General features: G+C 47.1%; 1 pseudogene; it reads right to left on the bottom strand.

Annotated features, from left to right (window-relative positions):
- Nucleotides 1-802: 802 nt before the first annotated feature.
- Nucleotides 803-977, bottom strand: LOC144724802 (U2 spliceosomal RNA; annotated as a pseudogene).
- Between the last annotated feature and the right edge of the window lie 13,557 nt (nt 978-14,534).

Here is a 14,534-nt window from a genome sequence, read left to right as displayed (position 1 = left end):
AAAATAGAGCTCTGCCCTGTGCCCTCCAGCGGGTGCTCCTTTACCACACCACAGGGCAGCAATGCGTTTTGTTATTATTAAAGAGAGATGCCGAGTACAGGCTCAAAGCCCCAAAACAACTAGCAGCCAGCGACAAACAGCACGTGTCAACGTTGCAATAGTGCTTGCATGAATTAACACGCTCCTTGAATTGAGAAAAGTTAGAAGAGCTTGGGACGAAGGGACGATGACAGGGAATTCCAATGTCGAACAGTTTGGGGGAATAAGCGTCGAGATAAGTGATGTGACATGTGGTGGCGGCGGTGGTGGTGGTGGTGGCAGTGGTGGTGGTGGTGGCAGTGGCGGCGGTGGCGGCGGTTGAACACAGTGGGGATGAGACGAAACAGTCCGTCTGGCAGACCGAGTCCTCAATACGAGTGGCGGAACCAGCGAGCAAGTAGAAGTAGCGATAGAAGAGTGACACAGAGGCGACTGACCACCGGTGAGCGAGCCAGCGAGCGGCTGGAGTGAATTGACGAGTGTGGGACTGTGAACCGACGTGACTGGTCTACGTGGAATTGTATCATGTGCAGCGAGGTAGGAAATGAGTGCTCCAGCCGAAATATGACAAAAGCAGGATTTCAACTTCAACCCACTTCGTGTGCTTGGTAGAGCAGCAGTAATTGTTTGGAGTTAAGGAGGCTTTGGCATGCAAAAGAAAACCAAGCATCTGTGATGTCTCTTTGAGCCGATTAATAATGCATAATGACATATCAAATGAGATTTTTGTTCCAAGCAGACTAATGGTTTTATACGTGTTTGTTGAACTTCCTCTTCACTGTACGTAGCCAATCGTGCTAATCGGAAGTGCGGGGACGAAGCAAGCCTCTGTTCGACGAAGATATTTCATAAACGCTTCCACTATGAGGTGCGTATCAGATATTAAACCGATGAGAACAGATACTGCACTTGTTTCTAGCCATAAGGCCAAACATGATGGGATGAACTGCAGAATTTCCAGTCTTATAGGATATAATAATTGACCGGGGATTTAGTGTAGTTGATCGTGATCGGTGGTGATTGACCGTGGGGCATCTGCGCATTGACACCGAAATGTCAGTTTACTTCCAGCTTGTGATCTAGATGAGTGTGGTGCATGTTGGAGAGGGGGGGGGGACATCCTTGCAAAAACGCCAAGAGTTCACGGTGAAGGTATGAGAATGGCTACCATCAACTAACGCACATGTTGACCTATCAGTCGGAACGTAAAAAATTCCAAGCTTGCAGATGAGAGCAGATCCCAAATAGTGGTAGCTTTGCAAAGTTAGTGTGGGACTCCAGACGCGGTTCAACGTTTTAGCAACGTCGAGAGCCTATGATGGTTGAGACTCTTCAACATAATCAAAGTGAGCAATGTGATGACGTCACTGCCACCACGTGATTCATGGCGGCTGTCGTGTGTCCGTGTTTTGGGAAGTCAGTCGCTGGTTGCCTTAAGAAGCCACTGATCCCTACCATGGGAAAATGGAATTTCCACAACTGACTCGGAACAAAGCACCGCTCTGATGCTTGCGCGAGCAAAGAGACCCTTGGGTTGACATACGCCGTAGAAATTACATTTGATAAATACAAATACGTGTCCTTGTACTGATACCGGTTTTCAGGCTAAATACATACAACATCTCAATGAGCTCTCATTTGGTTTGACTAGGGACGTGTCAATCAATACGAAGTGAGTCACACAGCATGAGCACCCAACATTCTAGGGTAACCAGAGCGTGTTTGTGTTGTGTGACACTGCCAAGGCTTTACAGATTTGTTCCGTGTCTCAAGGGTCCACAGGTAGCCCTGGAAACCAATATCTGTCATGATTTCTGGTGTTTGGGGATGTAAGCAGGATTGTGTGAAGCGATTGTAGTGTCTTTGTGCATCCTGCAAAGCGACACTACTCGTTCCGTTCTCATGCTACAATTGTAAAGGTGTGCGTGTGTGTGTAGGAGCGGCAGTACACTGCTTAGCGCCCTGCGCTACGAACCCGGCGACCCGAGTTTGATTCCGGCTCATGGCCAACACCGGTGACGATGATCTGAACCGGTATTGGGCCTCCCCTAGGTCTACTCAGCCTGAAATGAGTACCTGGTGCGGTGTGTAAACATCGCCACTGGGGAGACAAAGGCGGCCGGGCGTGGTGCTGGTCACCCACCCCTTCGTGTGCCGTGCCAACCTTCATAGCAGCACTTGCCCCAACAGTCTGTTAAGCAGGGGCGGTTTCTTCATTAGGGCGATTGGGCGACGCACCACCAATGTCATTCAACCACAGAGTCACGCTAGCCGTCACAGTCAGCCTCTGGATATAGTCCAATCAGCGTCATGTCACGTTCTGTGGAGTACCGCCTCTTTTTGAGCGATTTCACTACGGCTGAGAATCGCCCCGAGTGGCCCCATAGACTTACATTCAAAGATGTTTTTTTTCGAACGGGGGCGCTGCAATGCATTCTCTATGGCTTCCGGGAGGGCATGCACTAACGTGCTTACGTCATCATACGTGCTAACGTCATCATACGTAAGCACGTTTCATCCAACAATATAATTTATCGCCACCTAGTGGAATCTTTAATAAAATAAACTTGAGTGGTTTGTTTTAATAGTGAGTATATAAACAAACAAGATGTATTGTAAGAGTCACTTTATTTTTCATTAATATTAAAGAAGTGAAGTTGCCTTTACATGCTTAAGCTGTTAATTTATTCATTGCATGGGTGGACCTTATCCTTATCAATCATCCAGACATTTGCCCCCCCTGAGAGATTTTGCAGGAGCCGCCACTGCTGTTAAGGCCATACGGGGAATGATTATATTTTTTGGTGGTGGGGGGGGGGCGATGGTTCAGCAGTTAGCGCGCTGCACTACGAGCCCATCCGCCCAAGTTCGATTCCCGCTCACGGCCAACACCAGTGACGATTATCTCAATCGCTCCTGAGCCTCCCCTAGGTCGGCTCAGCCTCAAATTGGTATTCAGCCTCAAATTGGTCTCATTTGAACCTCGCAGTGGAGGTAATGCATGATGTTGGCCTGAACACTCGCTGACACGCCTCGCCGACCTTAATAGGTGCTCGCTAACAGCACATTCTTGACCGACTAAGAGGCTTTTGTTGGTTAAGTCAAAGCATCGCCCTGCTCAGACGCATTTGGCATGTTGCCCAAGGCCGTAATTATAATATTCAAATAGGCTCAAAATGTCCCCCCCCCCCCCATATATTGCTATAAAATAGATTTCTGTTTATATGATTGTGGTTATGGTTGTACTTTATAAATCCGTAATCTCTGCCATTACATACAATGAAACAAGAAAAGGTTAAAAATAAAAAACAGAGCAATGTAATACAATACACTATTAGACATTATTGTTAAAAATAAATAAAAGTCAATCATGTGCTCGTGAATTTGTAAATATTTTAGGCAGGAAATGGCAGGAAATTCGTTTTCAAATTTAGATTTATTTTTTCTGGGGGGGGGGGGGAGCCCCAGACCCCCTGGAAGATTTGGTCCCCCCCAATGTTGACTCCATGGCTACGGCCCCCTTGACGTTGCCTATCACTATTGGCTAACCCTGAGCCAGTGGTAGACATTCTACATTCCTATGGTGGGGGGTCAGTCTCTGCACAGGATGACCACCGTTGACTTCCCACAGAGCGAGACTTCGCCGGGATGCTCGCATTCATTTGGGAGCTGGCTAAAGGGAAGGCGAATTCTAAAAAAGAGGGAGGGATGACCGAGCGAGCGCTGCACAACCAGTGCACGCGGTTGGGATGACTTAGACAAATCCTTTCGAGCCGAAATGAGACCCGTGCCCTTGACAACAGCCAGGATACCTCGAACCAAAGCACCTTGCCCTGGGTCCACCCCCCCCCCCAGCTTCCAATCCTCATGACCTTCTGAAATAACACACGCTGGGGTTCCGACGCTTTGACGTGTAACGCCAGCAGGTCGTAAATACTGCACGCAGCCATTGCCTCTTGTGCGGGGAGGACTGCCAGCCGCACGCTCGGAATGACAAGTCAGAATTATAATATTTGTTTTATTTTTATTGCAGGAATCCGACGAGCTACGAAGGCGTCAAGTGAGTCGGGTCCTCTTCGCAGCTCGGCCTGCTCCGCCTTGACAACGCGTATTCCACGCTCGGGACGTTTGCGCCCAGCTTGAGGGCATAGCATAGGCATTTTCGTTCTCTTCTATCATGTGCACCAACAGGGGCTTGTGCACAAACAGGTCCACGTATACGTACACCTCTTGTTCTCTATTAGCCCCCCCCCCTTCCAATACGTCATCATGTGCACCAACAGGGGCTTGCGCACAAACACGTCCACGTCGACGTCTACGTACACCTCGTGCTCTCTTTTAGCCCCGCCCCCCCTCTCCAAATACGTTCCATTCATTGGCTACCACATTCTGATAAGCTCCCCCCTCTCCCACTTAACTTGTATTTAAGAACTTGCATCTTGGAATCCCTGCCTCGCTTGATACAGAAAATCTGGCTGTGACGGTCCCACCTGATGACGGAGACTTGTGTTGCCTCCGAAACGTCGTGATTTTTATTATTTTATTTTTTATTAATTTTAATTTCATTTTTTTTACCTACGTGACTTTACCGAAAAAAACTAAGAGTATGAATCCTTGCAGTCACGAAAGCTTCAAATCTAGAATTGAGGGCACTCTGTGGTCCCCAGCTCCCTCCTTCAGCATTCGTCATTGTTACTATCAGCCTCGGTCCATCCACTGCTGGATGAAGGCCTCCCGAAGCTGCCGCCATCTCCCACGATCGCGTAGCGATGTCAATGATCCACCCGACACCTGCGCACGAGCTCCATCCCACGGGCGGACGCCCTCTCGGTCACGTCCAATCCCTCGGTTGCCACTCGGTCATCGGTCTTGAACATCTGCCCGTGGCATTCCCCTTCTCGCGACGTGCTGCCGCCCAAGCCCATTTGCGTTTCCCGACATTTGGAACGATGTCGTCGTGGTGCTGCCCATGTTCTCTAATCCACGTTTTCCTCTCTGCCTCCCAACACGGTTTCACGCACGTGTCTCTCCATGTTTCTTTGTGCATTTTCAGTTTTTGTTCAATGTCTCTCGCTAATGGACATGTCTTGGAATCATATGTCATAACAAGGAGCACGTAGTTATTTAAATCAGTGCCCTCTGTTCAATGCAGTTAAAAGCTGTTGTACTGGCCTGCAATCCAGTGCTTTAGAGGTGGCGGTGGGGTCTGTGGACCACGTGGAGATCAATGCGTGTTATTTCCCTCCTCCGTTGCGTTGGTTTGGAGGATGATCGAAGTGTGTGAGACACCCACCCACGGGGACTATCAGGCCCCTGTCTAAGGCAGTCTTGAAAACAATGAGTAGGGTACGGCTATAACTGCTTTTTAATGTTTCGTTTGTTGTCCTTCCCCCGCACATCCGATTAGCGCGGTTGGCTACGTATGGTGCGAAAGAAGTTCTCTCCCCTGTGCGAGGGTTGCCCTCTGCACACTTCAGTCTTCTGCCACATGTGTTGAGTCTTACCACACAACACATGTAAGAACGCACAACGATGAATTGATCAAGCATCCCGATTTAGGATCCTCCTGAAATTGAACCTTGAGACTCAGGCTTTTCTGGGTGAGTAAATAATTATATTATAATATGTACTGTAGAATTGTGTTCATAGTGCTCGACTTGCAATCGGATGGTTGCAGTTCCAGTCAGGGGTCAACTCGGCTCATTATCCCACTACGGTGAGTAGAATGAGCACCGCTTTGTGTGCGGTCAACAGTCGTAATACTTTGAACGAACTCACACTCGTCATACGAATGTGGAATTTCCACTACCGGCTTAGGGCTGAATGAGAGAGGTAAGCACGACCCTTCGCTCGTCTGAGCACGGAGACACTCTGGCATTCGCTCGAACGAGAAGACGCGCTGACAACGCGTGGGTTTTCACAGCTAAAAAACAAATTAAATTGTCACGTTGTACGAGTTTAGCACTGCCTTGTGATGTTTTGTGGGGAAGCGGAGCCCATTGACGAAGATTCACGGTCAAATCGGGAAGTGGAAACGAAAACTATCAACAGAAAAAACTAGTGCAGACCAGAAAGCCATCAGTTACAAACTACGTGATGTTTTTTTTCTTCTTCTTCTCATCATTTACAGATTTATTGTTGGCATTAGCCAAGCTGATGGGCCTCATAGCGCGGAGATGGGGACTCCACGTGCATGGTGTCCAAACGCGGGCCTTGCAGCAGTGAGTATTGTTGACTCCCCACTGTGATGGTGAGTCCTGATGAGGACAAAGCCGGTCTCCAGTCGCCTATCTCTGCATCAGTGCTGCCCGTCAGTCGGTCACATTTGACCGACGACAAGAGGAGAATGCAATGCGGTTCTTCAGGAACTGCTGCTGGCTTTGGCCCAATGATCCACGGTGCTTATTTTCCACGGCCGTTCCGTCTGTGACGTGAGTGCGTCTGCTGTCGAGAGAATGCCTGGAAGGGAAAGTTACTTTACCGGCAGCGTTCCATCATGGGCATTTAAATGAAGACGCGCCAGCTGGTGCCCAACCGAGGTAATGAAATACACGCTCGTACTACAAACACTGGACAATTGACACCAATGGGCCACACCTGGCTTGGCCGCTTTGATAGCTATGAGCGGGGATCGAGGCCGGCCCTGAACGAACGCTATTTTTTGTGTGTGTAGAACTGGGCAAGGGAAGTTGTAGCCTGTGAGTGATTTCCGTAAAACAAGCACATAACATCTTCTTGGTTCTTTCGGTAAAGTCACCGATAAACATAATAAAACAATTCTCAGAATTGTTTTATTATGTTTTATTTTTATTTTTATTATTATATTACTTCCCTTCTACGTGACTTTACCGAAAGAACCAAGAAGATGAATCCCTGCAGTCACGAAAGCTTTAAATCGAAAAGCACATAACAGGCCTGCTCGGTCACGTCTGTTACTACTGCGCAAATGTTCGCGTTTCTGCACCGGCTTGGGCACAGGAGTAACAATGTATCACACAGCACGGTCAGATGCATGAAGGACACCCCGCGTTAGCAGACGGGCTGTTTTTTTTCTCTCTCTTCTAAAGCAAACGTTGAGATCAGATGACACCAAGGGGCAATGCCAGCAGACCTCATTCGTCGCGCACTTTGGCGAACTTGAGCGCGTGTTTTTTAAACCTGTGGGTACGTGCGCCACTTGCTGTCGGAGTGCGAAGAGTTAAAAGTACCGGTCAGGGTGTCGACATCGGCCCATCGTAATTCCTCGGGGGGATCCATACGAATGAGCACCGCTCTGTGGAACGTCAGCTCTGGATGTCGTGCTTCAGAGACTTCCATTCGGTGCAGCTGTCCTCATGTTAACCCACGATGCTCACGAAATATTTTTTATTATTTTCATGTATATATTTTGTTATACGAGCCTACAGTAAGCATAACAATACATCTACTGGCAATTTGTTATAATTACCCACTCAAAACATCAATAGAATGGATTTGCTGGTTAATGCCTTTGGTAATACACTTTACTCCCTAACACTAACAAAACAACAACCAATCTAGATCTGAAGTTGTCGTGACTGCAGGGATCCATACTCTTTGGTTCTTTCGGTAAAGTCACGTAGGTATAAATAAAAAAAACAACAACCGCCATTCGCCACGAAGTGGCGGTGACGTCACCACGGCGTTTGTGCCAGGCTAGGTGCACTTTAAGGCCACGGGAAGTGTTGGACGCTCGTTGGCAGGAGATCACGGGACAGACCGAGGTGCCATGGGTTGACTGACTGAGATTACTGGCCGATGCACCACCTGTGCCCCCTTCTGTGCCAACTTGCTGTGCTTTAGCCACCCGGCGCACCGAACGTTGTTGTGAGCGTCGCTCCTCTGCCCTCCGCTGTTGCTGGAGGCCGACTGCCTCCAACTGCCCAGTAGCAGCGTCCTTCACGAGTCTCCTCCACAGGGGCCGATCCTGACGTACAGCCGCATACATACATACTTGCACACATGTTTACCAGCACATGTAGTTTAATGCTAAAATCTTTGATTGGACTATTATTGCCTATTTTGAGAAAGTATTGTTTGCGAGCACCTCTTAAGGATGGTTGGTGTCGCCAGCCCTGCACTGATGTTCACACGCCACACCACGGGTGATGATTGAATGTGGTTTTGTCGACCCTGGCTCCTAGACCCGGCACAGGTTCAGACAACCCTTGCCATTCATGATATCCGTGGCAAGTATTGAACCCAGCTGAGCTGCATTGTAGCACCGTGTGCTACACATTGCGCACACAACTACACGCAGATTTACGCAATCAAGGCTGTAATTATAATATATATTGGGGGGGATTTTCAAATATGCTCAAAATGTCCCCTCCCCCCAATATATTGCTATAAAATAGAGTTCTGTTTATATGATTGTGGTTATGGTTGTACTTTATGAATCCCTAATCTCTGCCATTACATACAATGAAACAAGAAAAGGTAAAAAAGAAAAAAACAGAGCAATGTAATACAATACACTATTAGACATTATTGTAAAAAAAAAGTCCATCCTGTTCGTGAATTTTTTTATATTTCAGGCAGGAAATTCGTTTTCAAATTTAATTTGTTTTCTGGGGGGGGGGACCCCCAGACACTCTGGAAGATTTGGTCCCCCCCCAATGTTGACTCCATGGCTACGGCCTTGTACGCAATGATTCATAACAGATGTTTGTGTCACCTCGCGTGAGTATTCTGACAATGTGTGTCGCATACCGTCATCCACCCAACACAGCCAATTCAAATGAAGTCACGTGGTAACAAATGTTGCGACGTATTGTTGCTTTAGCACACCCGGTGATGTTGGAAAGAATTCCACAGCATGTACCAATTGTGTTCGGCGCTTCGCTGTTTGTTAACACTGAGGATTGGCTGCCACTAAACAAACATCGCATCAAGTTGTTCAGTGCGCGCGGATTTGCCCTTCAACACGCCGGTGTGCTGAAGCAGTGCGGAATTGTTAATTCACGTGGCAACTGAATTTGTTCGGCTGTGTCGGGTGGAGGAGGTTGTACGACACAAACTGACAGTGCACAACACTTACGGTCTGACTCACCAAACGAAAATAATTCCGAGTCATGAGGTTGGTCGCGAAAGCCCTCCGTGAAATGTTGATACGAAGACAAAGATAAAATATCCCCCGTATAGCCTTAACAGACTGTTGGGGCAAGTGTTGTTAGCGAGCACCTATGAAGGCCGGAACGGTATACGACGGGGTGGGTGGCCAGCACCACGCCCGACCGCCTTTATCTCCCCAGTGGCAATGTCTACACACCGCATCAGGTACTCATTTGAGGCTGAGTCGACCTAGGGGGGAGGACCGGGACCGGTTCAGATAATCGTCACCGGTGTTGACCGTGAGCGGGAATCGAACCCGGGTCGCCGGGTTTATAGCGCAGCGTAGCGCTAACCGCTACACTACCGCTCCCTATACACACACATACACACACACACGCGCGCACACTATCCCATACACAAGCCATGTACAATACAAACATACCGACAATTTGAAAATTGCGGATATAATACGGGATTAGAGCGAACATGCCGTTGCTAATCAAATTACCACGAAATGCGTTATTTCGCCGACACCATTGTGTTGTTAGGCTGGCCGACTTTCTGTTTCAGGGGATTTTTTGCGCGTGTCGCCCTGTTCCGCGTTGTCGTTTTGTCTGTGCTTAACGATTGCCTCTAGGCGGTTACGGAGCCGGGCACACACACACACGAAATTTCACTCGGCGGGCGCGCTAATGAATCGGTGTTGCGGGAGCGATATGCGAAACGGGCTAATTTAAAGTCCATCTCCCGGTGCCTTGCCACGCGTGGCGGCACGCTAATGGCTTGTTTGGAATGAAGAGGCGGTAATGGTACGATTTGTTAAATGAGCAGCAAAGTCCAGGTTTTTTTTGTATATGCTAAAAAAACAAGGGGGTTTGTGTGTGTGTGTATACACACAGAGTGCTGTACACACAACACAAACTGGTCACACTGGGTGTGTGCCGTGGATAGCGGAGAGCTCGGCTCACGATTGGAAGGGCAGCGAGTTAATTAATGGGCAGGGTCACCTGTGCACATCCGTGCCATTGGGATTGATGAACGTTGCGCCGTTGTGCGCGAACCCAACGGCGGTTATTTTGTTGACATGCCGGCTCCCGGTCAAGGGAATGTCGAATTTACACCACTGGGTGAGGCACGCCGATGGAGACGAACGTTGATATGTATGGACAAAAGGAAGCGGAGGGCTTTTGTCCGGCGTTATCTCCGGATGTGTTGAGTTTATTTTGTACGGAAAGGAGACGTGGTTATCGCTGTTTGCAGTGTTTAATTATGCAATTTTACACTTAACCTTTTGAACACTGCAGAAACGAATTGCCTTTTATAACTAAACTATGATTTAGCATGCCAGACATGTGGTACAAGTGATAGTGAGCATAATGATATATGTATATTTTATCAGAAGTTGCATTTCTTTCTCAGTTTTACGTTTTCTGTTTACATTCTGAATGCGTCAATTTCTTAAGCCCCCATATTTTTTTTCAGTTTTTGGCTTAGGCCTTAAGCAGGGCTGACACTTTAACCTTTGCCTCAGTATGGGGCATTTACATCTTAAAACCCCGAAGTAATTATCTACCCTAATTCGTCCTTAGCCAGTTATGGAAATTCCACATTCCTTGGCTCCGATATGGTTTCACTTACACAATTCATTATCTCAGATCTGAAAAGGATGAGAAACTCCCAATCTTAACAGGAAAGGGGTGCTGGCCGGAACGTCATAAACAAGACACTCAGCCTTTGTGCATAATGCAAAAACTATTAGCAGTACCTGAAGAAAAAAACCACATTGTCTATCTTTGTCTCACTGCTGCCTGTCAGTCGATCACATTTGCTCAAAGTAACCTAAGACAGGAGGACCATGATGCAGTTCTTCAGGAACAGTTTTTTTTTGCACAATGCGCAAATGTCCACGATTTTGCGTGTTGTTTGAAACTTGATTCCACCTTATTTCATTGTTCGTCCCACACACACACACCTCTGTGCAGCTTAGATCATAGTGAAAAAGTCCATCACGGCCAGTGCCATTGATGCCACCACACCTCGCCATCGCTGCCTTCATTCTGCCGCACAATCAACACCCCCGGCCTCGACTTGTCTGTCCTTGTGGTGTACCACCATCTGGCTCTCGATCGTCGCTTTAAATAGCTACTCACTTTCATTACCTCTCGGCAAAGCCGGAGCAACAACAAAACATCTAATGATGAATTTACACACGGTGACACCATTAAGATGTAAATGTCGCATAAAAGCATTGGCATGCTGGCTGTGGACCTGGAGGAAAAAGCCGAGGCTATAGATTCAAGAACGTCGCCGGTGAAAGCCAGAATTGTCGGCCGAGGATTTTTCGATGATTCATTGGCTTTTTTGGTAACAAATGGCTCATGAATGCCAGCGTAAAAGCTGTGCCATGTTTTGACATGAGCCTGATCTGTTGCCAAGATAAAATATCCACTCTTTTCTCTCACCCTGCGTTGTGTTTTTTTAAACGTGCCCAATAATTTGTCAATGCAACATCATTGCATCTCAACTAAAATCAAAACCAACTTAATCCAAATACTGTCATACTTCTATTGAATCGTTGCCATCAAGTTCATGAGACATTTTACGTGAAGGGCGACAATTACAGTTTTTTTTTCATAATCAACCAGCTGCATAGCGCCGTGGTTGAAGCGCTTGACTAACAATCAGGAATATCAACAGTTCTAATCCCAGTTGGGTATCAACCAGTCTCGGGTCTTCGAGGCCAGACCTTGGCCTCAGCACTGGCTTGAGGACATTATCTCAACTCTCATCCCTGACCTTGGCTTTGTGGGTGCAGCCTCGTTCTGAGGACTCGTCCTCGAGGGTCAGGCACCGACTGGCCTTGACACTGGCCTCGTCCTCGAGGGTCTGGCCTTGACTGGTGTTGACTCTGGCCTCAACCTGAAAGGCTCCAAACCCTTTTATGCGGCTCGGCCTTGTTGCTCCTGGCCTTGAATACAATACTGCAGTCAACTAATATATATGTTGTAGGCGTCATAAAAATGAGTATTGTACCACGTTGTCCAAAAATGACTTGGACAGAATCGCTTCGTCCTTGAGAATGTGGAATTTCCAACATTGACTCAGGCATTCCACAGAAAGTGGAAAATGTTCAAAGCTCATTGAGAATCCCACATTCAGGGGTATCGAGGTGCATATGGCAGGCAATACAGAAAGTAGGTTGCTGTGTCTGTGCATATATTTTAAATATGTTAATTACGTGTTTGCATGAGGAAGGGAGGAATTGGTCAAACATTCAAATGGGATCGCTATCATACTTGACGTTCACCCTCTACTTAAAAAAATACACCTACGTTAATGCGTGCATTTATTAGTGAGTGGACGTCTCATACAATGCATAAGAAGGTTAATTAATATTATAATGGGAAAGCAATGATAATGTATGTCTAATTGACTGCTGGAATGAGCCCTGATGAAATTCCATCCATTGCATGCAGTTAATCAATTAACTCACGTGTTAATTCCAATTAGCAACAGCGCTTGTGTGCATGAGCCTCAGATCCATCTACTGGCTCCAAATCCAATTCCAGACTCACTACGAAATTGCCCTCACTGTTTACGAAAACCACTCCCATCGAAGTTCCCCCTGCTTCAGCGATCGGGACTTCCCCTCGAATATGCCCTGCCAATTGCCAATCGATAGGCGGTTTCTCCTTCTCTGCTGCCCTACGATCTGGAATTCCCTCTCTTTGGCCATCCACACTAACATCCCTACCTGCCTCCCAATAAGGAGTTGGCCACCTGGGAAATAGTTCCATGCCCAGCACACCACATTGACCATACACCTCGCTCTGGCTGTGACAGCCAGTCACGTGACATATGCTCCAGCCTACTGGCGACCTGGAAACTGTTGAGTGATCACAGCTTTCCTGCTCAGCTTGTGTCCCGTCGCTCTTGCGCAGCCTCTTGGGACGGGGTGCTGCTTTAGATGATCTATTAATCTACATTGTGTTGCATTTTGTTGTTGTATAGGTATACGGTATCTTTTCTGTAGGCATATTGGCATGCGGCTTTTCACTATCAAGCTCCAAGGGTACTTCCACTTGCTCTCATTCATGTCTTAAGTTGTGGGTACCGTGGTGAAGAGATGTTAACTCCCTCACCTGGCATGCAGGATATTATGGGTTCGATCCCGACCCTGACACCTGTATATGTGGAGTTTGCATGTTCTCCCCGTGATCGCGCGGAATTCCTCCAGGTCCTCCGGTTTTCCCTCCGCATTTAGAAGCATGCATTTACAGTATTTGGCTGCTATACATTTTTACATGATAAGCCACTTCGTTGAGCCGTCATTTGTGGCCAGGTCGCATCTGAAAAAGAGCTATATAGCTCAGTGGGCCTTACCTGGTAAAATAAAAAGATAGTTTACTTGTAAAGTGTTTAATCGGTGTATGTGTAACTGCTTTGACGCATGAACTATCTTGCTCTTGTCCCAAAAGTCTGTTTAGACGATAAGGGGGGTATTTGCCTTTGTATGTAAACGAGATGCAAACAAATAATTGCCTCTGCTCCAAAAAGCATAGGGTGAATGCAGTGTTCGAAATTCCACATTATCATGGCAGGGAGCAAGAGCGTGTTAATACGTTTTTTTATATTTGCTGGTTTATTCCAGGATGTTTCTGTTACGCGTCGTCACTTTAAGATGTTCTGTGTTCATATTTTGTTTGTTGCGGTTGCACCCGACTTAAGAGCCGCATGGTTCACAGGGCTATACCTAAAAAATGAACTTGAACTTGAAGAGAGGTTATAGGAAAACTGTTGCCTTTCCTCAAACTGTTATTTATTGCATACATAAGAAATTGAAAAACGTTATCAATGGAACCGTGACATTTTTATTTTGTTTGTTTGTCTGTTTGTTTCAGCAGGTGAGGTTACGTAAGCCTGAAACCCAACTACTTGGCGGCAGGGTTGGCGGATCACACAGAGATGGAGGCATTCGGTGCATGAGACATCCACCTGTCAGATGCAATAATGCTGTTTTAGGAGGCGGTACAGCAAGTAGATTTCAGGCTTTGTCAAGTTCAAGCGGGGTTTTTCTTCATAGGTCCTCAGTGTTTCTCTCGCGTACAAGCGTTTTCAAGTTGTTGGCCAAATAACATGTGCACTTCTTGACTTGCATCATCAAAACTGTTGTCAAAGAGCAGATGGTGGGGGACGATGGGTTTCGTCCGTGGAGGTTGGGAGGCCCTGTAAATTATTCCATGAGGAATGAATCCCCGGTTTATTCCCACAAACAGTCGACAAGCGCATTGATTGGAATGTCATCAGTACACTTTATTTTGGTCTTGTTGATGTACAGTTATAACGTGTATGTATCAACAGTGCTTAGCGAGTCTGTATTAGCCTCTTTCTGAAACAGTAAATAGTGCCTCGTACTTACAGAA

Source organism: Lampetra planeri, chromosome 21, assembly GCF_965212315.1.
Source record: "Lampetra planeri chromosome 21, kcLamPlan1.2.h2, whole genome shotgun sequence".
Taxonomy (NCBI): domain Eukaryota; kingdom Metazoa; phylum Chordata; class Hyperoartia; order Petromyzontiformes; family Petromyzontidae; genus Lampetra; species Lampetra planeri.
Note: the sequence above shows the minus strand (reverse complement) of the source record. Positions and strands in the feature narration are given on the sequence as shown.